We start from the raw sequence: 27,156 nt of genomic DNA on the forward strand, positions 1-27,156 counted from the left end.
TTATTTCTACAATTGGTTCTGTATCTAGCTGGTATAATTACCATGTTCTACCATTCATTCTGTGTTTCCTCACCCTCAACAAGTATGTGATCAGTTCTTGCTTCATTTTATTTTTTAAGATTGATTTATTTTCCTATTTGATAATTTCTTTATTTAAATTTCAAACGTTATCCATTTCCCAGTTTCCCCTCCGAAAACCCACTATCCCTCCCCCCCTCCCCCTGCTCACCAAACCACCCATTCCTGCTTCCTGGCACTGGCATTTTTGGGGCATAGAACCTTCACAGGATCAAGGGCCTCTCCTCCCATTGATGACAAATAGGCCATCCTCTGCTACATATGCAGCTGGAGCCATGAGTCCCACCATGAGTTTTCTTTGGTTGGTGGTTTAATCCCAGGGAACTCTGGAGGTACTGGTTAGTTCATATTGTAGTTCCTCCTATGGGGCTACAAACCCCTTCAGCTCACTGGGTACTTTTTCTAGCTCTTTCATTGTGGACCCTGTGCTCCGTCCAATGGATAACTGTGAGGATCCACTTCTGTATTAGTCAGGCACTGGCAGAGCCTCACAGGAGACAGCTATATCAGGCTTCTGTCAGCAAGCTCTTGTTGGCATTCACAATAGTGTCTGAGTTTGGTAGTTGTATATGAGATGGATCCCCAGGTGGGGCAGTCTCTGGATAGTGTCATTTGTTCAGTCTCTGCTTCACACTTTGTCTTTGTAACTCCTTCCATGGGTATTTTGTTACCTCTTCTAAGAAGAATCAAAGTATCCACACTTTGCTCTTCTTTCTTTTTGAGTTCCATGTGTTTTGCGAATTGTATCTTGGGTATTCTGAACTTCTGGACTAATATCCACTTATAAGTGAATGCGTATCATGTGAGTTCCTTTGTGATTGGGTTACCTCAGTCAGAATGATATTCTCCAGATCCATCCATTTGTCTAGGAATTTCAGAGTACACTGTTACTGTCTTCAGACACACCAGAAAAGGCATCAGATCCCATTTCAGATGGTTGTGAGCCACCATGTGGTTGCTGGGCTTTGAACTCAGGACCTTTGGGAGAGTAGCCAGTGCTCTTAACACCTGAGCCATCTCTCCAGCTTCTAGTTATTGATTTTTTAACTTACAGGGTATTTCCCAAAATCCCATTAACTGAGGACAATATATGAATTGTGGGGCATTTATCATCCTGCCAAGATGGGATTCCTATTAAAGTCAATGACAGAATGTGGAAACATCAAGAGATACCCAAAAAGATCTCTTGCACTCCATGCATACCCTTTTCTCAGTTCATCATGGAGAAGTAATCCAGATTACCTCAGTCTGCCTTGATTAACCATATCTTCTAACACTGTGACTCCTTAGCATCTTAACTCAGAGCTTCAAGAACGCAAAGCCACCAGGAAGACGTCATACTTTCCATTTCAATGGGCAGATTGCTGTGACTCCTGGCAAAAGAAAAACAAAAAAAAAACCAAAAAAACAAAAAAAAAAACCCAAAAAACAAAACAAACAAAAAAACCCCTCCCTTTTACAACTAAAATCACTAGACTAGAAGAACAGAACATTGTAGGAACAGGAAGCAAAATTATTCATATCTAGTCACTGATTAGTGAGTGGTGCCTTTCTCATTTCCACTTCTTAATATCTAGACCCACAGATTATACCTGTGATAGAAACAGTGTTTTATATCAGATGTTGATTTGGAACATTTAAAGCTTTCTTGAGACCCTTGATCCATGGCCCCCATCAGGCCACTGACATTTAGTTGGTGCCTTTAAAATGTCATTCCACCATTCTATAAGGTCAGTTGCTTCAGGGTGGTAGTGAAATGTACAAGTGCCATTTATTCTCCTGTTGTAATTGTTGCCTGGGAGACTTACTTATTTTCTCCATCTGCTAACCTAGGCCTAGTCCTAGACAGGTCTACCCTCCATACAATCTAATCTAGGTCTGTAATGTCTTCAGCTTCTGAGACCTGCTGCTGAATAGGCTCACCCTTTCTGGTTCTCTCTGGGCTGTAGCTGGCTGATTTGACTCACCTGTCCTGGCTCAAACTCCTCTCCCAACTGACTTATTCAATCTGGCTTTTCTCTCGGCCTCTGAATTGCTCTGCTTGGCCTAAAAAAAAAAGAAAAGAAAAGAAAAGAAAGAAAGAAAGAAAGAAAGAAAGAAAGAAAGAAAGAAAGAAAGAAAAGAAAAAAACTCTCTTTCTCATCCTCTTGTTCATTCTGTCTTCACCTTTCTCTACCTTGTACTCTCTTCCAATCTGTCTCTAAAATTCTCCCTGTAAAATGACTCCCCCTTCTCCCACTATCTGCTGCTCTACTCTCCCTTTCAACTGTACAGCTCTCCATGAACGCTACTGTACTCCTGGACTGTACTCCTCTCTATTCAGTAGCTTTCCCTTCCTCTTCCCTCTCCTGAGAGTTGGGCATATCCTATTTTTGTCAGATCTTTTTCTGTTTCACTCTTTTCAGTCACTCAATTAGACATCTCTTTTAAACCCGAATGCTTCCTCCTACAAACTAACTTTAAGATCAGTGTTTAGGATTAAAGGTGAGTATAAAGGGTGTGTCTGTATTCCAGTAATAGGGATTAAAAGAGTGTGGTAAGGCTAAGACACATGCTAACTAGAAACTGTTTCAAATATCCCCTAATATTGAAAATCATAATATCAGCAAATTCCCCTTTCTATGTTTTCTGTATTAGTTATTTTTCTAAATATGGTAGTAAAATTCCTAACAATAACAATAGGAAGGAAGAATTTATTTTGGCTTTTTATTCCTGGGCTTACAGTTCACTGTAGCAGAGGACACTTGGCGAAAGAGATGAGACATGTCTGTTCACATTATATGCATTCATTAAAGGAAGAGTCGTAAAAGGTGGTATTCATATTGATGTTCCTCCTATAGGGCTTCAAACCCCTTCAGCTCCCTGGGTACTTTCTCTACCTCCTTCATTGGGGAACTTGTGCTCTGTCCAGTGGATGACTGTGAGCATTCACTTCTGTATTTGACAGACACTGGCAGAGCCCCTCAAGAGACAGCTATATCAGGCTTCTGTCAGCAAGCTCTTGTTGGCATCTGCCATAATATCTGGGATTGGTGGTTGTTTATGGGATGGATCCCCATGTGGGGCAGTATCACGATGGTCATTCCTTCAGTCTCTGCTCCAAACTTTTTCTCTGTAACGCCTTCCATGGGTATTTTGTTCCCCATTCTAAGAAGGATACTGAGCTTCTGGGCTACCACTTATCAGTGAGTGCAAATTATGTGTGTTCTTTTGTGATTGGGCCTCACTTAGAATGATATCCTCCAGATCCATCCATTTGTCTAAGAATTTCATAAATTCATTGTTTTTGATAGCTGCATTGTACTCCATTATGTAAATGTACCACATTTTCTGTATCCATTCCTCTGTTGAGGGACATCTGGGTCTTTCCAGCATCTGGCTATTATAAATAAGGCTGTTATGAACATAGTGGAGCATCTGTCCTTATTACAAGTTGGAACATCTTCTGGATATATGCCCAGGAGAGGCATTGCGGGATCCTCCGGAAGTACCATATCCAATTTTCTGAGAAACCGCCAGACTGATTTCCAGAGTGGTTGTACAAGCTTGCAATCCCACCAACAAAGGAGTGTTCTTCTTTCTCCACATCTTCACCAGCATCTGCTCAACTGAATTTTTGATCTTAGCCATTCTGACTGGTGTGAGATGGAATCTCAGGATTGTTTTGATTTGCATTTCCCTGATGATTAAGGATGCTGAAGATTTTTTCAGGTGTTTCTCAACCATTTGGTATTCCTCAGGTGAGAATTCTTTGTTCAGCTCTGAGCCCCATATTTTAATGGGGTTATTTGATTTTTCTAGAGTCCACCTTCTTGAGTTCTTTATCTATTGGATATTATTCCTCTGTCTGATTTAGGATAGGTAAAGATCCTTTCCCAATCTGTTGGTGGCCTTTTTGTCCTATTGACGGTGTCTTTTGCCTTACAGAAGCTTTGCAGTTTCATGAGGTCCCATTTGTCAATACTTGATCTTGCAGCACAAGCCATTGGTGTTCTGTTCAGGAAATTTTCCCCTGTGCCCATATGTTCGAGGCTTTTCCCCCACTTTCTCCTCTACAAGTTTCAGTCCCCATCCAGAGACTGCCCCACTTGGGGGATCCATCCCATAAACAACCGCCAAACCCAGATGCCAAAAAGAGCTTGCTGACAGGAACCTGATATATCTGTCTCCTGAAGGGCTCTGTCAGTGCCTGGAAAATACAGAAGTGTATGCTCACAGCCATCTTTTGGACAGAGCACAGACTCCCCAATGAAAGAGCTAGAGAAAGGATACAAGGACCTGAAGGAGTTTGCAACCCCATAGGAGAAACAACAATATGAACTAACTAGTACCCCCAGTGCTCCTTGGGACTAAACCACCAATCACAGAAAACACATGGTAGGACCGGTGGCTCTGGCTGCATATGTAGCAGAGGATGGTCTAGTTGGTCATCAATGGGAGGAGAGGACCTAGGTCCTTTGAAGGTTCTATTCCCCAGTATAAGGGAATGCTAGGACCAGGAATGGGAGTGTGTGTGTTGGGGAGCAGGGGGAGTGAGAGGGGATTTTCAGAGGGGATACTAGGAAAGGGGATAACATTTGAAATGTAACTAAAGAAACTATATAATTAAAAAAAAGAAAGGTGGTATTCAGTCCTTAATATATCATTTCTATTCAGACCAAGACCACAGTCTACATAATAGTAGCATAATAGAGTTGATTTATCTACCCCAATTACCTAGTCTAAAAACTATTGAAAAGACCTGATCATAGGGTTTGCTTCCCTGGTGATTCAGTGTCATTGTGTCTGTAAATGTATAAAGGCATATAGTGTCATAATGTCTTTTTATTACACTTGCTAAAAATCACAGAGACCCCAATTTATTGTTGTAATTCAAGGCTTTAGAAAAACAAACCCAAAACACTAGATGGGCAAAATAATCAAGATCAAAGCAGAGATTAATGAATAGAAATATCTAAATAAACAAACAAAGCCTAAATAATCAAGGAAACAAAAAATTGGTTCTTATGGGGTGGGGAATAGATCCTAATGAATAAAATTAGAGATGAAAAGGAGACAGCACAACAGATACCAATGACATACAGAAAACCATGAAGTCATGCTTAAATTGGAAAATCTAAACAAAATCATTTCAAGATACATACAACCTACCAAAATTACATTTAAGCCAAGTTGAAGTAAATAATCTGATCAAAGTTACAACTGGCCAGGAAATTAAATATTAGTAAATAATGTTTCAACAACAACAACAACAAATTGAAACACATGGATTCACTGCAGAATTGTATCAGACCTTTAAGGAATAATTAACACTGGCAATAAACGAATATATTCGTTATCATAGAAAAAGATAGATATGTTCTAAATTATTTAAGTGAAGCCAATATAACCTTGATACCAAGACCAGAGGAAAACAATAACAAAAAAAGAGTATCACAGTCTGTCTTTTTTTTTTTTTTTGGGGGGTGAAAAATATTCTTTCTTTATACAAATTTTTTTTCTCTTTTGTCTTTTATTTATTTATTTACCTCCAAATTTTATCCCGACCCTCCAATTTGCCTACCTTCCAGCTGTTCCACATCCCACACCTCCTCCCCACCTCCTGACCCCCCTCCTGTCTCCAGGAAGGTGTCCCCACACACCGTGATCCTCCCAACCAGACCTCTAAACTCCCTGGGTTCTCCACTATGTTGAGGGTTAGGTGTATCTTCTCTGACTGAACCCACACCAGGCAGTCCTCTGCTGTGTGTGTGTCAGTGGCCTCATACCAGCTGGTATATACTGTCTGGTTGGTGGTCCATTCTCTGAAAGATCTCAGGGTACAGTTCTCAAATTGTTTATCTACTGGTTGTATTGCTGTAGTTTTGTCAGGCTCTGAAAAAAAAATCCCAGAATTTCTCTTATCAGACAGTTCAGAAGGGTGGAAACAAAAGCTTGGAAGGTTTTGAAACTCCGGAGACCTGGAGTTAATCTAAGTTCTAGCAGATAGTGCTAATAGGTTTACTCCAAAAACAATGTGTACAAAATGATCACAAGTCATTTTTGAAGGTTAAATTTAGCTATAATTCTTGATGGAGTATCTTTCAAGTCTCCCATTTATCAGTCTTTCCCCCATCTAAGCATCTCTCTGGGAAAATCAATCTTCCTGAAATTCTCACAAACTTTTTGGCGATTCAGTAAGTCAGAGAGTTGGAGGAGGAAAGGCCTTGGAAATGACCACCTGATGTGATTTTTTTTCCAAGATCATCCATCAAACATGTTGAGCCATTCCAGAAGAAGAGAAAAGCCTCAGTTTTTGGCTCTTTTCCTGGAAGACATAGAATTTGTTTGGAACCTCTGGAAAGTTTAAATTGATGCTTATGGGGTTATTTTCCTGTGAAAAATGGTGGTATATTGAGGGATCATTTGCATTACTTGAAACCTTACCATTATCTATAGTATTGTTGGGATATCTGCTCAAATTCATGAGACTCTCTTAAAGAATGATATCAAGATATCAATAGGTAGATGACATATAGATAAATCTTATCCTTATTGTGGTTACATTTGACTGTGTGAAATGCATGGAGAAAAGCAATATGAGAATGACTACTGTATTGGTCATGCTTAAACTGGGACTTTATATTATATTCTAGGGCTTTCTAAAATTCTCAAAGTAAGTCCAAGTATTCCATTCCACTAAGGCTGAACTGAGAGAAGACTGTAAATTGGTGTCTTAGCAGTCAAAATTTTACACAGAGACCAAACCCCAAAGCACTAACAGACGATGGGCACGATGAAGTTCACTTCCTACTGCACAGCTATTGCTCTTCTCGGTGTCCATATGGCCTCAGGAGCACAGAAGCTCTCTGAGGATTTTATTATTTGGACACCAACCCCATTCCTAGTGGTTTTTTTCCTTCACAATCTAACTACCCAGCAAAGGTCTCTCATCACATTGGACACTAGTTTTCAATATGTAAATTACTAGTGATTTAAATACTCAAGTTATAGCACCCAAATAAAGGCAGGCCCTTCAGACTGGGACCTGAAGTGAAAAAGCACATTTTAGCAGATTCGAAGTCTATTTCGAGCCTGTAGCAGGATTACAGTGTGTCTGGTGTCTCGAGGAGATCTGAGTATGAATGAAATACTTTGCTGCTATATGAGCTGAACCTCACTTTTGAGGAGTTTTGATTGGTATAGAATATGATTTAGGAAAAGCTAGAGAGTGCACTGGAAAGTAGCTGACAAGTATCAAGAGATTTGATATTCCAGAGAAACCATGTGGATGAAGCCATGTGGATGCTTGATCATGACACACTGACAAACAATATAATTCAAGCTGAGATTTTTTTTTTCCTAGTAAAAGATTTTCATATGAACCCTGTGGTGTCATTTTATTGCTTCTAATCATATTAAAAAGGAAATTGACCTAGCCACTATGCTTGGCTGAAATATTTTTATATATTCCTGGATTTTTAGTAAATAAATTCTTTGAACTAGGAAATTGTTAATCTGCCAGCAAAAAAAAATGCCACTCCTCTCTTTTCTGATGGATTTAAAATGAATGGCCAGCAGCCATGCTTCATTTTCAGCATCTTGCATCCCTAAAAAAAAAAAAAAATACCACTAGTTGTATAAAGCTTACCCATTTTCCTCTCAATGCCAGCAATTGCTAGATCATGTATTCTGTTCAATATATAAGGAGACTCAGATCACTCTTCAGTACCACTAGCATCACATAGATGAACTCTGGCTCACAGAGGTTAAATGATTCATTTGAGAACATATTCTCAGAGACTGAAGACAACTCTAACCTGGGATTGTTTATGAAATAGGCAGTGGTTTTCTCAATGCAGATGAATATAATAAAAGTACTATTTAGTAAGGATTATTAAAGTAATACACATGGATCATACTAGCTCACCAGTGAGATAGGTTTTGCATTTTCCAGATGAATAATTAAATCTAAGCTTTTTTTTTTCTTTTTTTTCTTTTTTTTTCCATTTTTTATTAGGTATTTAGCTCATTTACATTTACTTTCCCATATCCTAGGATGCCTGAAACTTACTTTGTGGCTAGGTATAGAGTTAGGGTCCTCCGTTCTCCATCTCCAAATTACTGATATGTCTGTAATCTCAAACCTAAGACCTCAGGCATGTTAAGCAAGCACTCTATCTACTCTGCCACTCCTTTCTTTACAAAATATCTTGTTTATAAAATATACTCAGAAATTGTACAATGCACTTAGTGTCCCCATAGAAAAACATCCATTGTCCTTGTTTCTCTTTTAATGAAAGATTCTGATCTTGTTGAAACCTGGTGGAGATGTCAATTCTGCCAGAGGGTGTGACATTACTTGCCATGGGTTGCCTCTCTATATTGCTTTGCAAAATTGAACATAATTTTCATGCATAACATGCTTAAATGTTATATTAGCATTCCCCAAATGCTTCCTTTTCCTATCTGTATTGATAAGCATTTAAACGGGTTCAATAAAGACATTTTTACATTATTTGTTCACATATGAGCCAATTTTAATTCAGCAGAAATTATGGTGAGTGAATGAAAGTAAAATCTTTTTAGCTCATTTACACAATATTCTAATTTCTAGGTACTAATCATTTTAACAACTGTAACAACAAAAGAGCTTAGGACACCACATGCCTTCTTACCACTGCTGACATAGTGATGTTGAACTTGAACTGCCACACTTTGGAGAAAAGAAGCTGAGGCATCCTATCAATAAGACATTCTGTTCCCCTATTGTAAAATATGTCTTATTTCCTCCCATAACAGTATAGGCAGACATAAGGACTGAAGAAACTCATGGCTTCAAACTGAAAGAAATGATAAAAGACACATTTCAGAATGCCATATCTGTGATTCATATCTGTTATTTTCTTTAAGGCTTGGCCCACGATTCACTTTAGAACAGAACCTTTCGTTCACTCCCCATTAGTGAGTAAGGTGACCTTATATTTTATAGCCTATCAGGAACACTGTTGAGAGGGAAACAGTGCTGTAAATAATAGAGTCAAGACAGCAGGCATATGCGGCTGTCCCTGCCACATTGTCTGTGAAGCAAGCAACATCCCTTCGACATTCTAATAGTATAGCCTATGGGTTTTATTTATTTAACATTCAGCATAAGCTTCTATTTATGTTTTATGTGCACGCCTGTGGCTTCGATTTGGATCATAATATCCTAATGAGCAGGTAAGATGTCCTTTACCTTTCGTTTCTCCAGATGCTAACCTAAGTCTTACAGGCAGTATAGAATCACCGCACATATCTAGAACTAGTCTGAACAGTTACTCCTCAGTCAATGATTGTCAAAATACCCTGTGATAGCATTGCCTAGAGAAACCAAATCCCACTGGCTAAAGCAATTGCAAATGCCAAGGAAGCCTAGATCTTCAATTAGCAACCTGGTCACTCAAGCAAGCCATAGGGTCGTTATATTCTGAAAGCTGACAGGCTCCAGGTGTGAAGAGAGCTGATCCTTTTGTCCCAGCTGATATAGTCAGGCAGGAGGACCTATGTCCAACTGACAGAACAGATAGACCATGTAGTTCAAACTGATAGAATTAGAGTCATTCCTCATAGGGAGAGCAATATGCTTTGTTAATCTCATACAAAAATATTCTCGAACAATTATGGGTCAGAGTTGTGACTGTGGAATGCCTCTGCTACCTCATTTGATGCCCTATCTTCTTGCTGGAGGTGAGCACTCACAAAAAGGGACCTAGCATGACCGCACTGCAGAAGACCCAACAAGTAGCTGAAAGAATCAGATGCAGATATTTGTACCAACAAATGGACAAAAGCTGCTGACCCCTGTTGTTTGATTAGGGAAAAGACTGAAACAAGCTGAGGAAGAGAGTAACCCTGTAGGAGGACCAGCAGTCTCAATTAATGTAGATCCCTGAGATCTCTCAAACTGGACCACCAAACAGGCAGCATACATCAGCTGATATGAGGCCACCGAAACACATAAACCAGAGGACTCATGGGTCTGGGTTTAGTTAGGGAACGGGATTTATGTGGCTTACAGTTCCTCATTCATCATTGAAAAAAGTCAATGCAGGCACTCAAGTAAGGCAGGAACTTGGAGAGAGGAGATGTTGTGGAGGCCATGAAGGATTGTGGCTTAGTGGCTGCTCTCCCTGGCTTGCACAGATTACTTTCTTACAAAACCATTCCAAGGGTGGTCCCACCCACAAAGAATTGGGCCCTTCACCATTTTATCACCACTTGATAAAATGTTCTACAGGCTTGCCTATAGCCAGATCTTATACTGTGGATTTCCTTGTCCCTGGGAATCATTAACCAATATTACCCATAACAGATTGGGTGGTAGGGGACTGACTATGTACAATAATGATGAAACACCAGGAAGAACCAGCTATGAGAGACAGAACAACTTGAAGCAATTCAAGGGTTGCATACTTTTGGGTTAAGTGAGAAGGCATATACAGGGTGAGCAAAAGTCATTGCCTGAAGCCTTAAGGTCCTGAGATGCCACAGTATGCATTATCGTGGGAAGGCATTCCAGGAATCCAGGTGTTTGCTTAATGGGTTCTTCTCAGGAGAAAGAAAGTTGAATCTAGAATTTAACTAAGGCTACAAGACATTAGACAGGCAGAGGCAAGCGGCAGTTAAGGTCAGAGAAGGGGTAGCCTGTCTAGGGAAGCTTCCCACTGAGCCCAGAAGGCTATCAGGACAATAGTAGAATTCGACCATAATTAGCAGGATTTTCCCACATTATATAGAGGCATGTTTTCAATTGAGGTTCCCTCCTCACAAATGACTTTATTTGTGTTAAGTTGACATAAAACTATCCATAACATAAATTATTTTTCTCTTGGGTTGTACAACTGATAAGAATTGGCCTTCAGTCTCTGGAGAGGCTTTGGACTCTTGAAAGAGTGATAGGATTAAAGCATTGGGAACTCTTACAGAGGGAATGGGTGGACTTTGCCTTATGACCACGAGCCTGTGTGGAGAGGGAGGACCTCAGAAGTAGAATGGCTTGATTTGGATCTGAATAGGGTTGATTCCCAGCAGAGGATACAAGAACTAAGAAGTGGTTAAATCAAGTAAGTTCTGACCAGTTTTGCAGACTAAGCCACTGATGTAATCATAAATTGATGGCTTTATTAGGCATTGCTTGATGACAATATATTAGGTGGTAATGGAAACTTTCAAAAATAGAGTCTTAGTTAAATATTATATATACATAACATATTCTTTTAATATTCTTTTACATATCACACATTATATATCATATATTACATATCACACATTGTATATTGCATATCAGATATTAGAATTATATATTATTAGAATCATATCCTTAGCTCTACTCTGCATATATTCACCGTGAAGTAGAAAAAGATTCTTCACTGTTTTCTACTTACCACAGACCCATACTGATTCCAAGGAGCCACGGAGAAAACATTCTGAAGTCATGTCCCAAAATAAGTCTTTCCTCATGTGAATTTATTTTTGGGTGATTATCACGGATAATAAGTCTAATATCTGAATTAATTCTAATTCATTATATGTTTATATCTAAGACTACATTAAATGACTTAAAATTAATTCATCAGTGTTAGATGAGAATGGGAACAAAATACAGTATATATTCAAGTATTTATCTTATTGTTATGTATTTAGGGGTTCATAGGGAACATGAGATATTGACATTATCCAAATTGATTTTTCTTGCTCAGTCCAAGTCGTGTGACTTCCTTGTATATGCTATGTTTAGGTAAAAGAGAAATAGACTCAATGATTGTGATTTTTCTTTTATAATTTTGCTAGAATATTCTTTTTGTTTCTACCCTTTTGAAAGTCTTCCCTAATTAGTTTTGTTTCGTACTTCAAAACTCTGCAAAAATAATTTGCATTTAACCAACAATTAATGTGAAGTAAAATTCTACACACAGTTTTTCTTTGGTAGGAAGTCTTTGTTGTCTTACAGATATTATTATTTAGAACATGAATTCGTTGTGCAGTTAAACTAGGTATGAGAGAAATCAACTTGACATTGCTTTGGCCCTGAAGGTATTTTCTGGAAATAATTTTAAATACATTGCTTCTATGCTTAGCTGTCAGACACATTTCATCAAAAAGTAGCAGGCAGGGAAAAAATTCAGAATCATTGAGAAATAGTTGTTTCATCTTTGTTTCTTTCACACTCTTAGCTACTTTTACCTCCCTAGTTCCCCACCAACATTTACTGGTGAAATACATTGAAATTGCCTGATATATCCTAGTCCATGTACAAAACTTAGCACTGAGCCTTTATTCGTCATCTTCAAAGGGTTGGCAGACATTAAATAATTAATCTGCACAACACACTTGAGAAGTAGTGTGCATCACCATCACCATGACAAAAGTAAAGGCTCTCTGAAATGAAATAAGTTGCCTAGGGCTACACAAGCCATTATCAGGGGTGGACCAAAGTGTTCAGTCCCTTTCTCGTTTTCAGACCTCGTTTCATCCTGCCCAACCCTAATAGGAATTCATGTTTTCATTCTGCATAATTTTTGTTGAAGCAGCTATGAATTCTCGATATAATTTGTGTATTTTAGTAAGGTATTTCAATGTGGAAAGCCCAATTTTAGTAGACAGTATGACCTTTACAAAGACTTCATCGCAACTTGTTCTGGTGGTGAGAAACAAATGTCACCGTGTGTGTGTGTGTGTGTGTGTGTGTGTGTGTGTGTGTGTGTGTGCTCACATGTGTGCAGGTGCATATGGAAGACAGAGGTTGATTTATCAGGTCTCATTTTCAATCACTCTTAATCATGTCAAGGCCTGACACTATTTCTGAGGCTATGGAGTACTCAAAAAAAGAGACCTAACACATTGTATCTTGTGTGTTCTATGTTTCTGGGCTAATATCCACTTATCAGTAAGTGCATATCTAATGACTTCTTTTGTGATTGGGTTACCTCACTAAGGATGATATCCTCCAGATGCATCCATTTGTCCAAGAATTTCATACATTCATTGTTTTTTAATAGCTGAGTAGTACTCCATTGTGTAAATGTACCACATTTTCTGTATCCATTCTTCTGTTGAGGGACATCTGGGTTCTTTCCAGCTTCTGGCTATTATAAATAAGACTGCTATGAACATAGTGGAGCATGTGTTCTTGTTACCAATTTGGAAAACACAAGAATATCAAGAAGAGGGAAGACCAATGGGTGGATACTTCATTCTTCCTTAGAATAGGGAACTAAATAACCATGAAAGGAGTTACATAGACAAAGTTTGGAGCTAAGATGAAAGGATGGACTATCCAGAGACTACCCTACCTGGGGATCCATCCCATAATCAGCCACCAATCCCAGACACTATTGCATATGCCAGAAAGATTTTGCTGAAAGGACCCTGTTAGCTCTGTCTCGTATGAGGCTATGCCAGTGCTTGGCAAATACAGAAGTGGATGCTCACAGTCATCTATTAGATGGAACACAGGGACCCCAATGGAGAATCTAAAGAAAGCATCCAAGGAGCTGAAGGGGTCTGCAACCCTATAGTTGGAACAATAATATGAACCAACCAGTACTGCCAGAGGTTGAATCTCTAGCTGCATATGTAGCAGAAGATGGCCTATTTGGCCATCACTGGAAAGAGAGGCACCTTGGTATTGCAAACTTTATATGCCCCAGTACAGGAGAATGCCAGGACCAAGAAATGGGAGTGGGTGGGTAGTGGAGCAGGGTGGGGGGAGAGTATATGGAACTTTCGGGATAGCATTTGAAATGTATATAAAGAAAATATCTAATTTAAAAACAAACTGTAAAGAAAAGAGAGAGAGACCTATCATGATCACACTCTGGAAGACCCAACAAGAAGCTGAACAAGTCAGATGCAGATATTTGCACCCAACCAATGGACAGAAACTGCTGACCCCTGTGGTTGAATTAGGGAAGACTGAAAGAAGCTGAGGAGAAGGGTGACCCTGTAGGAGGACCAGCAGTCTCAATTAATCTAGACTCCCTAGATCTCTCAAACACTGGACCACCAACAAGGCAGCATACACCAGCTGATATGAGGCCCCCATCATACAGCAGAGGGCTGCCAGATCTATGGTCATTCAGAGATGATGCACCTAATCCTCAAGACACTGGAGGCCCCAGGGAGTTTAGAGCTCAGGTAGTGTGGGGGATGAGGATATCCACGTGAAGACTGGGAGCTAAGGAGGAGGTGTGGGATGTAGAACAGTTAAAGGGTAGACAGGGGTGGAGTGGGAAGTAAAATATGGAGTGTAAATAAAAATCATTTATTATTTCTTCTAGAATTCCAAATAAAATATTCTGATCATTTTTTTTAAAAGCAACTCCCGCTGCATTTCCCTCTGCATCTTAAGTTCAATGATTTGCTGTATTGCCTGACCAGCAAGCTCAAGGAACACACTTGTCTCTGCCTCCCCTACCCTGGAGTTCCAAGCATATGCTTTTATATGGCATAACTATGTGAAATCATGCTTGTGCAAGATGCACTTTCCTGATAGAGACCTCCAGGTTTCAACTATGTAACTGAAGATCAGATGATGGATACGATGGATGTAAATGTGGAATTTTTTTTTAAAGTCAAATAGTTGGTAAAGTTCAAAAAAATCAAGCATCTCCATTAGAACATGTTGAACATTTAGTTTTTGCTAAGAACATTATGTGATGAAGAATTAATCCTATTCTAAGTCCCATGGGCTCAAGAAATACTCACATGAATATTCACCTTCAATCTCTGAGTTGTACTTGCAAATACATTTCTCAAATGAGGCACAGGACACTCTTCTTGGAGACTCTATGCTAAGTACCTCAGAGTACCTATATTTTTATACATTCAAAGTTAGGGAGCTATGCAAAACAAATCCACGCTGGCACTTATGACAAAATTAGCAGAATTTTACCCTCATCATGTCCAGCTGATAAACAGCCTTTGGTGAGCTGGACTCATGCTGCTTGTCTGCTAATTGGCCAGTTATATTCATTTGATGTTGCTGAGCCTCCAAACAAATTAAGGTTAATTGGGATCAGGGATGGATCAGCAACCTTAGTCCTCAATCCACTTAGCAGTTCCCTTCAACTCATCATGCTCCTTTCTGTTCATTTCAGTTCTCTGCACAATGTCTGTCTCTCTCTCTCTCTCTCTCTCTCTCTCTCTCTCTCTCTCTCTCTCTCTCTCTCTCTCCCTCCATCTCTCATTTCCATCACTATCTCTCCCTCTCTCTTTTCTCTGATGTTAACTATTTTATTACAAAATGTTTTGAAAAAAAATGTGGGGCAAATAAATGGTAAATCACATCACAACAGGATCTACGGAACTGATACCTCTGAGATATGACTCCTACACTTTCAACTTCGCCATGATGCTTCACTGTTAAAGCTTCACTAGTTGAACACTCACTATAGCAAACTAATACAATGCATGTGAGTTAACTCACATGCATTGTATTATTGTCCCAGCCAACAATCTTTATTCCTGATTCATGAAGATGAAAATACTGTCCTTAATTAATCTGACTGCAAAGTCCCTACTATGAACTCAATGAATTGTATTCAACGGACAGAATCTGATTGGAATATCTATTTTCTGCCAGATCCTACTGTGACTTAAATTTAGAACTTTGAAAAATAGATTCTTAGCTTGTGAAAATGGTATACTTCCCACTCAAGCCTTAGAGAAAAGAGAAACGGAAACAAGTAAAAAATTGATTTCAGCTAGAATTTCACTAACACTATGCTAATGTCCTGGGTTTTCTTTCAAGAAAGTGCACTTTAACATGTATATAAATATGAAGATTGTTTTAGTAGCTTCAGAGTAAGAATTTCCTAAACCATGACCGCAAATAGCATTCCTGTGTCCTTTTTGGCAAAGAAGAGTCAATGTAACAACGACTCTCATTCTAAATATGTGTTAGGGATACACATGCATTCAGAAGGGTGTGTGTAACATGCTAACCCTGAGACAGACTGTTTTCTTCTCTTAGATCTTGGACCTCTGATATGTCATTCCAAGTGTCTCTCACTAAACTCAGGTCCCTGTCCTTCAAAATTCATGAAGAGAAATGTGAAGGCTTAACCCACGTGGGTTTATTTGCTTTTGTCTGTTTCTCCTTTCAATAGGTCCCACTTCACTCACAAGAGTAAGCCCAGAAGAAATGGAGAAAGTTTTCTAGTGGAGGTTTCTTCTACCATGAATGTGGTCTAGAGACCTAACTCAATTCTCTAGGCTTACTGGGCAAGTATTTTTACCCATTTACAAACCAAATCTCCAGCCCCTATAAGGTTCTTACATAAATATTTTAATTGACTTTTATACCATGAAATTTGTACAAAATACTTAGCAATTTTGTTTACTATTTAAAACATTCTGCCATTTTCTTGACTAGTGAACTCCAACTGACACTCTCTTCATTCCTTTGCATGGCTTTTTTTTTCTTAAAGCTTTGAACCAATTCTTCACACATTGTGCTGATCAGAATTCAAGAGAAATGTGCAGGCGTCCTTCCCTCTACAAAGACACTGGTTGGTTTCTGGACATCTCTCTCCTCTCTGTTTTGGAAAATGTAGGTATTTTGAGCTTCCAGGACTTGAGCCAACTGCTTCCCAACCTAAGGGGATTTCCGTGATGTCCTTGTGCCATAGTCCCAAAGCTTTTTTTTTTTTTTCCAGGAATTAAGCTGCTACTCAAAAAAGCTTATCTTGTTTGTCTTTCATCTCATTTGCCTAATATCTAATTGCTTGAGAAACATCAGTTTATATATTTTCTCTGACTTTTTTGTGGTTTCAGGCAAAAAAACAGTATAAATTTTTAATGCTATAGATAGTAAAGTCAACTCCACATTTCCTCCCTTCTATTTCTTCCCCTATTCCATCACCACTAGTTTCCCACAACTTACTGTGTCCTTCCTTAAATTAGTCCAGTTAGTGCTGCCAGCATGTATATGACTGTAGAACCATGTGGATCAGGGTTAGCTTCTAGGGCCCACATCCTTGAAGAAAGCTGACCTTACTTTTAGAAGCCATTAATCGCCAACAGGCCTTAGCTAGAAGTGAGACTTTATAATTCCCACTCTTGTGCTTGCTGGGATTCTTGTCTAGTTAATCTTGCACTGATTTGTGGTCTACTGCAACACTATTGATTTCATATGTATAACCATCTTGTGATGTCTGGGAAGTATTGTTCATCTGGTGTCATCCATTAATTTGGGCTCTTTCAGTCTTTCCATTCCCTGTTCCACAGTGATCTCTGAGCCTTTGGTGGGGATGATAAAAATATCTCATTTAGAATTAGGTACTTCTCAGTGTCTTAAACTTTCTATTTTAACCAGTTGTGGATCTTTGTGCTAATCACTATCTTGAAAATAGAAGCTTCGCTGATAACAATTGAGAAATGCACTAATCTATGGGCATAAATTTAAGTCATTAGGAATCAGCTTATTATGTTTAATAGTATGCCAATTTATCAGACTGATAGTAAATTTTCCCCTGTGCCTCAATGCTATCTTTGTAACACAATTGTCGTGTTTTTCATACCTTTTAGAAAGATGGCACATTTGTATTTCTACATCTGCCTTTTCTCATGGATTGTATAGATATTCTTTCCATAAAACCATTCTCACCAATAGGTTTTTACATATCAATGTAGGTTTCATGAAAAAATCCATGTTTTCCTGTCCTGGTTTGCTAGGATTAAAAACAGTAGCACAGGTTTCTTTGCTTCATTGGCAGAAGTTTTTGAAAAAATGAATTTTCCTCTGATTTTGTATGTATTTCTGTTTTGATGCTATGAGAAGTAAACTATGTCACAGAGGAGTCTAACAGAGAGTTCATAGAAATTTTCTAAGGCGAAGTTTTGTGGATAATATTTTCTGCAATGCCAGGGTCTGAGTATGAGCAACATGCTTAGTGAGTTTTGCTGAGGGTTTCTCGGCATCGGTATTACTGACATTTGGGAATAGATAGCCCTTTGCCCTAGGTGGGAAAACAGCTGTTGTATGTATGTAGGATATTAAATATCTTCCTGAGCCTTCTCCCCTTTACATGTCAGGAATACTCCTAACTACTAATAAATTATCCCAAGTTGCTGATAACCAAAAATGACTAGATGTTAACAAATGTCCCCATAGTACAATCACTCCCAATCAACTATCAATATTGGAGGTGGTGGACATTTGTTGTTGATTAGGTGGGCCTTTCATTCTTCCAGATTCCTTCCTGCTGTAGCTTGTGGCTCTATCACCAGGTTTGATAGTTACCCAGATGCAATACCTAGAAATGCTAACTCTTTTCCTTCATCCCCCCCATAATATTGCTAAAATTGGTATGTTCCACTGATATAAAATGGTGGCAAACGTGAATATTATTGCATTTAAGGACAATGTGTAACTGTACAATAAAATTAATCATAGCTATGTCTGGAAATGTATAGAATACTGTCTCCAGTAGGATATTGAGTCATTCTCTATCCATTTTCTAGCATCTGTCATTGCTAGGTGGACCCCTAGTACCAAGCCAATCTCATATCTTCTTTGTCATTCCTTTAACTTGAGTACTCTTCATTTCACAAACTCTGAACCCTATTTCCACGTAGAAAGTATATGTTTTACATCTATTTCAGTGTGTAGCCATTAGATCTTTCCACACTGGACCAAAAGAAGGCCCTTTGGACCTGTCGGTATGTTTTTCTTACTATTAAAACTAATTGACTTGTATATGAATTATGAGACTTCCTCACTGGGTAAAAAGCATTTCCCATCTGAAATACTCTAGTATAGCTCTCCACTTGACTGCTTCCTTCTCAGTGCCCAAGTCCTACTTTAAATACCAGCTTCAGGGATGCTTTCCTTAGAGCACTGATTATGCATAAAAGTAACTCTTCAACCAGCTTAGTATTTTTCAAAACAACCAGGTCTTTTCCTTCTCTTCTCTTATTGGAATCTGTAGCTGCATATGTGTACTAGTGTCTAATTAGCCACCTTTGTATTTTTACTAATTCCTAAACTCCTTGGAACATCTGCTTTTTTTTTTCCCAGCCATGTTCAGTGCCAAGGAGTCAATAGATGTATTCTTTTGTTAATTACAAAATGAAGAAAGTAATGCTACAAATATACAGTGTCCACAAGAGTACTATAAAATACACTTAGCAGTTTGAAGGCTTTAGTGACAAGGTTAGATAATTCACATTAAATAAAAAAGTTATATCTGCCTAGGTAGAGAAAATAAACCAACCATCCAAAGATATCTCGGTAATAGCAATTCAGGTATATCCCTAACTGCAAAGAGCTTGGTTATAATTGTGCAGCTCTTTTCCTTCATAATAAACCACTAAATCAGAAATTTCTTTTTTGATCCATCATGAAATGTACAGAGAAATATTTAATTGCCTATTCAAAAAGAAACAATATTTCCTTGGGAAATATAAATAATTGACAATATAAATAACTCCCCATTTTATAGATTCTCTGTGAAACCATCATTTAAAAGCCTATTAATATCTGAACGGAGACCAAAAGAGAAAAAAGAGAAGGGACAGCCTTTGAAATTGCCTGAGACGGGAATTGAATTAGGCTGGGCAGCAGCAATAAGCTTCCCTGGGGCAAAAAGTTATGACAGAAAATATGCAAAAGTGGCCTTTGTTCACACTGTCCAGCTGTCTCACTCTGCCCTTAGCACTCCTCCCAACAACACTGCCTACATAAATAGATACATCAAAAGAATTGCTTAATTCCAACACAAAATTTTCACCAAAGGTACCTCTTCCCATACACACAGAACAACACACAGAAGTGCACTCACATAACCAAACACATATCTTTTTATTTATTTATTTATTTTTTTAATTTATTACGTATTTTCCTCAATTACACTTCCAGTGCTATCCCAAAAGTCCCCCATGCCCTCCCCCTGACTTCCCTACCCACCCATTCCCATTTTTTTGGCCCTGGCATCCCCCTGTACTGGGGCATATAAAGTTTGTGTGTCCAATGGGCCTCTCTTTCCAGTGATGGCCGACTAGGCCATCTTTTGAGACATATGTAGCTAGAGTCAAGAGCTCCTGGGTACTGGTTAGTTCATAATGTTGTTGCACCTACAGGGTTGCAGATCTCTTTAGCTCCTTGGATACTTTCTCTAGCTCCTCCATTGGAGGCCCTGTGATCCATCCAATCGCTGACTATGTGTTTTCCTCGTTTACATTTCCAATGCTATCCCAAAAGTCCCCCATACCCTCCCCCCCACTTCCCTACCACCCACTCCCCTTTTTGGCCCTGGCGTTCCCCTGTACTGGGGCATATAAAGTTTGCAAGTCCAATGGGCCTCTCTTTCCAGTGATGGCCGACTAGGCCATCTTTTGATACATATGCAGCTAGAGACAAGAGCTCCGGGGTACTGGTTAGTTCATATTGTTGTTCCACCTATAGGGTTGCAGTTCCCTTTAGCTCCTTGGGTACTTTCTCTAGCCCCTCCATTGGGGGCCCTGTGATACATCCAATAGCTAACTGTGAGCATCCACTTCTGTGCTTGCTAGGCCCCGGCATAGTCTCACAAGAGACAGCTATATCTGGGTCCTTTCAGCAAAATCTTGCTAGTGTATGCAATGGTGTCAGCGTTTGGAAGCTGATTATGGGATGGATCCCTGGATATGGCAATCACTCGATGGTCCATTCTTTCGTCACAGCTCCAAATTTTGTCTCTGTAACTCCTTCCATGGGTGTTTTGTTCCCATTTCTAAGAAGGGGCTATGTGTCTACACTTTGGTCTTCCTTCTTCTTGAGTTCCATGGGTTTAGCAAATTGTATCTTATATCTTGTGTATCCTAAGTTTCTGGGCTAATATCCACTTATCAGTGAGTATATATTGTATGAGTTCCTTTGGAATTGGGTTACCTCACTCAGGATGATGCCCTCCAGGTCCATCCATTTGCCTAGGAATTTCATAAATTCATTCTTTTTAATAGTTGAGTAGTACTCCATTGTGTAAATGTAGCACATTTTCTGTATCTATTCCTCTGTTGAGGGGCATCTGGGTTCTTTCCAGCTTCTGGCTATTATAAATAAGGCTGCTATGAACATAGTGGAGCATGTGTCCTTCTAGCAAACTAGTTTCAGCTCAACTTCAGCTTAGAGATGTATACTGTTAGAACGCTAGGTGACTTTTAATTTTTCAATGTATACACATAGACGTCATACTAAAGATGAAAATATGGCTCAAAAATTTGGAGTAATTCAATAAGGTATAAAAAGTACTTCCAGCATGGAAAACTCTCAGATATCTATTTCCAATGAAATGTATATATTTAAGAACTTAGCAATGTCAACTCCAGTATGGCTTAAAGAATATGAAGGAACATAAGGGTGTCTTCTGAGATAATTGTAAGTTTTATGTCTCTTACTCCATGGACAGTATATTAATAAGTAAAAGGGCTATAAGTATTTGTATAATTTTAATATGTAGTAACTATTATGTATTAATGTATATTCTACAATATTTTATGCACTTAATATTTTTATTTAAATTAATTTATTTTTTACACTCCATATTCCATTCCCTGCCCCCATCCACCCTCCAACTGCTCCACATCCCACACCTCCTCTCCAACCACCCTGTCTCCACATGGATGTCCCCCAGCTCCCACCCCCAAGTTCTAAAATCCCTGGGGCTTCCAGTCTCTTGAGGCATCTCTGAATGAACACAGACCAGGAAGTCCTCTACTGTATGTGTGTTGTGGGCCTCATATCAGCTGGTATATGCTGTCTGTTTGGTGGTCCAGTGTTTGAGAGATCTCAGGGGTCCAGATTAATTGATACTGCTAGTTCTCCGACAGGATCACCTTTCTCCTCAGCTTCTTTCAGCTTTTCCCTAATTCAACAACAAGGGTCAGCTGCTACTGTCCATTGGTTGGGTTCAAATATCTGCATCTGACTCTTTCAGCTACTTGTTGGGTCTTTCTAAGGGCAGTCATGATAGATCCCTTTTTGTGAGTGCCCCCATAGCCTCAGTAATAGTGTCAGGCCTTGGGACTTCCCCTTGAGCTGGATCCCACTTTGGGCCTGTTGCTGGACCTTCTTTTCCTTAGGCTCCTCTCCATTTCCATCCCTGTAATTCTTTCAGACAGGAACAATTATGGGTCAGAGATGTGACTGTGGGATGGCAACCCCATCCCTCACTTGATGCCCTGTCTTCCTGCTGGAGGTGAGCTCTATAAGTTTCCTCTCCCTACTGTGGGCATTTCATATAAGGTCCTTCCCTTTGATTAACTAACATAATAAGGTTGCTGATATTTTCAATTTATTTCATGTGTTAAAATCTGAGTTACTATTTAAAATTAAAACAAGAAATATGTTAAAACTTTCAATGAATTAGAAATTTCAAGAGTATAATAAATTATCATATGTGTATGAATTCTCTTTGAAATGTGCTGGTCTCAAGAGTCCTGGAAATTAAAGTGATTTCTATAAAATAATTCCAAGAAAATGTAACTTCATGTTTTTACTTCTACTTGCGTGTGTGTGTGTGTGTGTGTGTGTGTGTGTGTGTGTGTAATCATATTTGTGTTTCATATATGTATATATACACATATAAAATTGGGTTGCAAGATTGTAAGTTTCCATTCATGACTTTTAAACCACATTCATGTGGGTGTACTTTTTCTCACCTCTTCATCTCCTCAGCTCCCTTCCATATTTTTGCTTTCTGCCTCTTCTATTCTCTCTCCTTGTTTTCCTTTGGTCTGTGTTTTGCTGTCTCACTTTTCTTACTATATTTGCCCCCAGTGTCCCATTATTAATTGCCTGGGGCCCACTAGCATTCAAAGGATAGAAGCCAGTGCCATATGAATAGCAGCAGACCAACATATGAAAGAGAACATTTGGGTTGTCTTCCTGCACTTAGTTGACCTCATCAGTGTTTTATTGCTTGTTTGTTTTTTCTAGTTCCATCCTTTTACCAACAACTTTTCTACTTTCTCTTCCTTTCCTGTATTGTGTACATATACCCTATTTTCATTACCTCTTTTCATGTTCTCCCTGGTGATAATTTTAATTACTCTGCACATTTCTCATCCATTGTTCCATACAGATGAAAAAATAGGCTTCCATGCCAATCACCCTCTATTTCTAGCTTAACAAATTTCAACAAATGGCTATTGCCTAACTTACAATACATGAGAGTGGACAAATCACAACTTTTTTTTTCATGTTAGAACATCTTCTTTTTTCAATTTTTTATTAGATATTTTCTTCATTTACATTTCAAATGCTATCCTGAAAGTCCCCTATACCCTTCCCCCACCTGCTCCCCTACCCACCCACTCCCACTTCTTGGCCCTGGTGTTCTCCTGTACTGGAGCATATAAAGTTTGCAAGACCAAGGGGCCTCTAAAATTATATAACTTGTCAAGTTTGTGTTGCAGCTATAATTGTTTTCTTATCTTAGATGTTGCTTATTAAAAAATCAAAACTGACATAGATGTTACAGATAAATTTACAAGTATCTATTGATATTCTGGACTCTGGGTGAACTCTGGGGATTTTTTGTGGGTGTTTATGTCAGCATTTGTCAAAGAGGTTTATGGCATACATCTGAGATGTGTAGTAGGTGCTTAGTAAGCACTCGGTCCCTGCCTGTGCAGATGCTACACTGATCCCAGCCTCATTTTCTAAAGGACTTTTCCAGGCTTAATTTCTTCCCACTCACTGACTGTACTGAAATGACTTCTGATCTTTTCCAGTCACCTCTTTACATAACTCTTATTCTAAGGAAAGTATTTGATGAGCAATGAATTCAATTGTGGAGAGATTTATAGATTTGAATAAATTATGTTCAGAAACTCTTTAGTACCAAACATATAATAACATAAAGAATGTAAGAAAGTATCAGGGGGTAAAGTGGACTTTGCTGAATCTAAACTATTGGACAATGTAGGCCAAGACCTATTGTCACATGAATTTTTTAAAAAGGAGAGAGAGGTACATGTAGTTAACATAAAATATTTAAGTACAGAGAACTTGAACTTTTGACAAGACAGGAATAACATCAATTTGTTTCATTCAAAATAAGTTGAAAAGGTGAATTATTGTATTAATATAAAAGTTTAGTGCCCCCAGAGAATAGCATACAAAATATGCTGAGACATGAATGGAAAAAAAAGTATGTCAATTACTATGTTTAAAACTGTATTATATTTTCTCCAACTGTATTTATACCTAGAAGCTTTGGTCTAGCAATGTTGTGCAGACTTCCTTTAAAAAAATCTTATTTTTGGATCATAACCGTTGACTTCCCACTATTGGCACATGATGAAATATTCATGGTGCTACGGCTACATCAACGAGTTTTTTGGGCTTAGTGGGTAAAGTGCTTGTCAGGAAACCCAGAGTCTATATCTTTAGAACTCATATTGCCCATTTCTATAATCCTACTTCATCTATGGTGGATGAGAGTTGAATAACTCATGTTGACCTCTGACCTCCAAGAACATACCATAATACCATTGTGTCCTATCCTAACACATGTGCACATATACACATAGGAGTAAAAGTTAAAATGATAAAAGATGAAAGTTAGGGAATGTTGCACACCAAAATTAAGGATGCACAAAGAAGCATTAAGAAAATATACTTGTGTTTAAGCTAAATAAAAATATATTGTGAAGGGAAGAGTTTAAAAAGAAGCATCATGCAATGGCAGAAAACTCTGTTCCCACAAAACATGAGTTATTAACTGAAGATCTCATTTCCAGGTGTAGGATACCTTTCTACTAGTTATTCAGAGAGACCCAAGAGGTACAGAAAACAACACAGCCTTTAGCTATGGCCATTGCTCTTGGTTCTCAAATATATACCAAATCCTATTGAAGACACCACACATTTTGAATGAAAGATATAGAAAAATTAAACTTAATTGACAAAAATATCTCTCTCTTTCCTAGCTCACATGGTATTAGAAAAGGCTCTGCTGACTGCTGGGAGAGAAAACACATAGTAGTCTTCCTAGGCCATGCATGATACAATACTTGCATACCTGGGAACATGTGACCTTTGGTGGAATACTGGCATGAATGTTATGGGGATGTATTAGTCAGTTCTCTAGAGGAAGAGAATATATTGAATGAACATGTTCTGTGTTAAATGAATTGATTTTTGAATTCATGAATTGAATGAATTCATTGTTTGAATGAATGAACATATATATATATGTTGAGAGAGAGAAGAGAGGGGAAAGAAGAGAAGAGAAAAGAGAAGAGAAGAGAAGAGAAGAGAAGAGAAGAGAAGAGAAGAGAAGAGAAGAGAAGAGAAGAGAAGAGAAGAGAAGAGAGAGAAGAGGGAGGGGAGGGGAGGGGGAGGGAAGGGAAGGGAAGGGAAGGGAAGGGAAGGGAAGGGAAGGGAAGGGAAGGGAAGGGAAGGGAAAGGAAGACAGTGGGGATTTACTAGAATGGCTTGTAGGCTATAGTGCAGCTAAGACAACAGTGGCTGTCTATCAAGGGAAGATCCAAAAATCTAGTAGTATTTCATCCATGGGGCTGGATGTCTCAACTGGCCTTCCTTATATGTAGGAACCCAAAAGATATAGGCTTTAAAGCAGGGAAGGAATGGAATTGCCAGAGAGAGTGAAAGCAAGAGCAAGCAGGCAAAGAAAAGGACCAAGCTTCCCTCTCCCATGTCCTTAATACAAGCTGCCATCAGAAGGTGTGTCCAGATTAAAGGTGGGCCTTTCCATCTTAAAGATCTGGTTTAGAAGTGGGTCATCTTACTGAAAATGATTTAATTAATAAAATCTTCACAGACATACACAGCCACTTTTACTTATTTCCAGATATAGTCAAATTGACATCCAAGAATAGCCATCACAGGGGAAACCCAAACACTTTCGGATTGGATATGAGGTTTGCTCCATAAAATGGTTTTCAACCTGGAATTGTTCACTTCATAAACCTATTATTTGGGAGGCCATAGAGCATAGGAGGACATACTGTTGTTGTTAAAGCTGCTTTATAAATATTTGTTTATATACTGTATCCATAGTTTTTTGTTAGTGTCAACCTTTGTTGGCAGCCTCTTTACACAGTGGGTAACAGTTGACACAGAAACTCTTAACTAGCCAAATGTTAAGGGCTCAGCAGTAGATCAATCTTATTTATAAACTCTCCCTCACCATTCAAAGTTTAGAGAACTTATCAGAACAGAGACTGGGAAAAATAGAAGAGCTGGTGGATCAGAAAAGCTGTGAACTACTGATTTCTGAACATAGGCGTGGCTTTGCAAACTTTAATTCCTGGTATTTGTGTTACCTGCATAAAACTGGCACAATGTCATGGTAATCAAAAATCCAATATAGATGGGGAAAGTGGTTGCCCAATGCCCTAGCCTTGAAAGAGGAGCAATTGATGTTTGCTGAGGGAGGGAGGGAGAGTTAATTTCCTTTGGAAATATGGCTGCTAGTAGATGGCTCATGCCTCATTAGAGGGCTCACATATATATCTATATTGACAGAACTAATCCCAATCAGCTGTTCACCAATAAAACAAACAAACAAAAAGAAAATAAGGAGAGCTTGATATTGAGAAGGTAAAATGTGAGTGTTACTCTGGTAAGTTCAATAGTTTCAATGGTAGATCAGTACAATGATAGATGTATTTTCAAACAATGGAGAAAGAATATTTTTGAAAATAATGCTGACTATTGAGAAGATAGTATATACAATGATTAGACAAATTAAATAAGGCTGTTTTAAGATAGAATATTATTTCAAACACAAAACAATTGTTCAAAGGTGGTGCAGACATGTAGTTTGACACTGTGTATTCTAAACAGACAACACAGAATGTCTAAAGAAAGCTTAGCAGGTTTTACAACAACAAAATTCTAATTCAATAAGCCCAACATATAGAAGGCAAATTATTCATTATTTATCATAAATTCAAGAACATGCAGAATTATAAAAGATCAACTGTTTAAGATATTAAATATGCAAAATTATATAGTCTATATTTAAATAGGATTTCTGAAATTTTCTGTGGTACATTTTATAGTTTTGGTTTTCTATGTTTCAAAGAACATCTTTACCATCCTGA

The sequence above is a fragment of the Mus musculus genome, chromosome 5 (genome assembly GCF_000001635.26).
Source record: "Mus musculus strain C57BL/6J chromosome 5, GRCm38.p6 C57BL/6J".
In the NCBI taxonomy this organism is placed as follows: domain Eukaryota; kingdom Metazoa; phylum Chordata; class Mammalia; order Rodentia; family Muridae; genus Mus; species Mus musculus.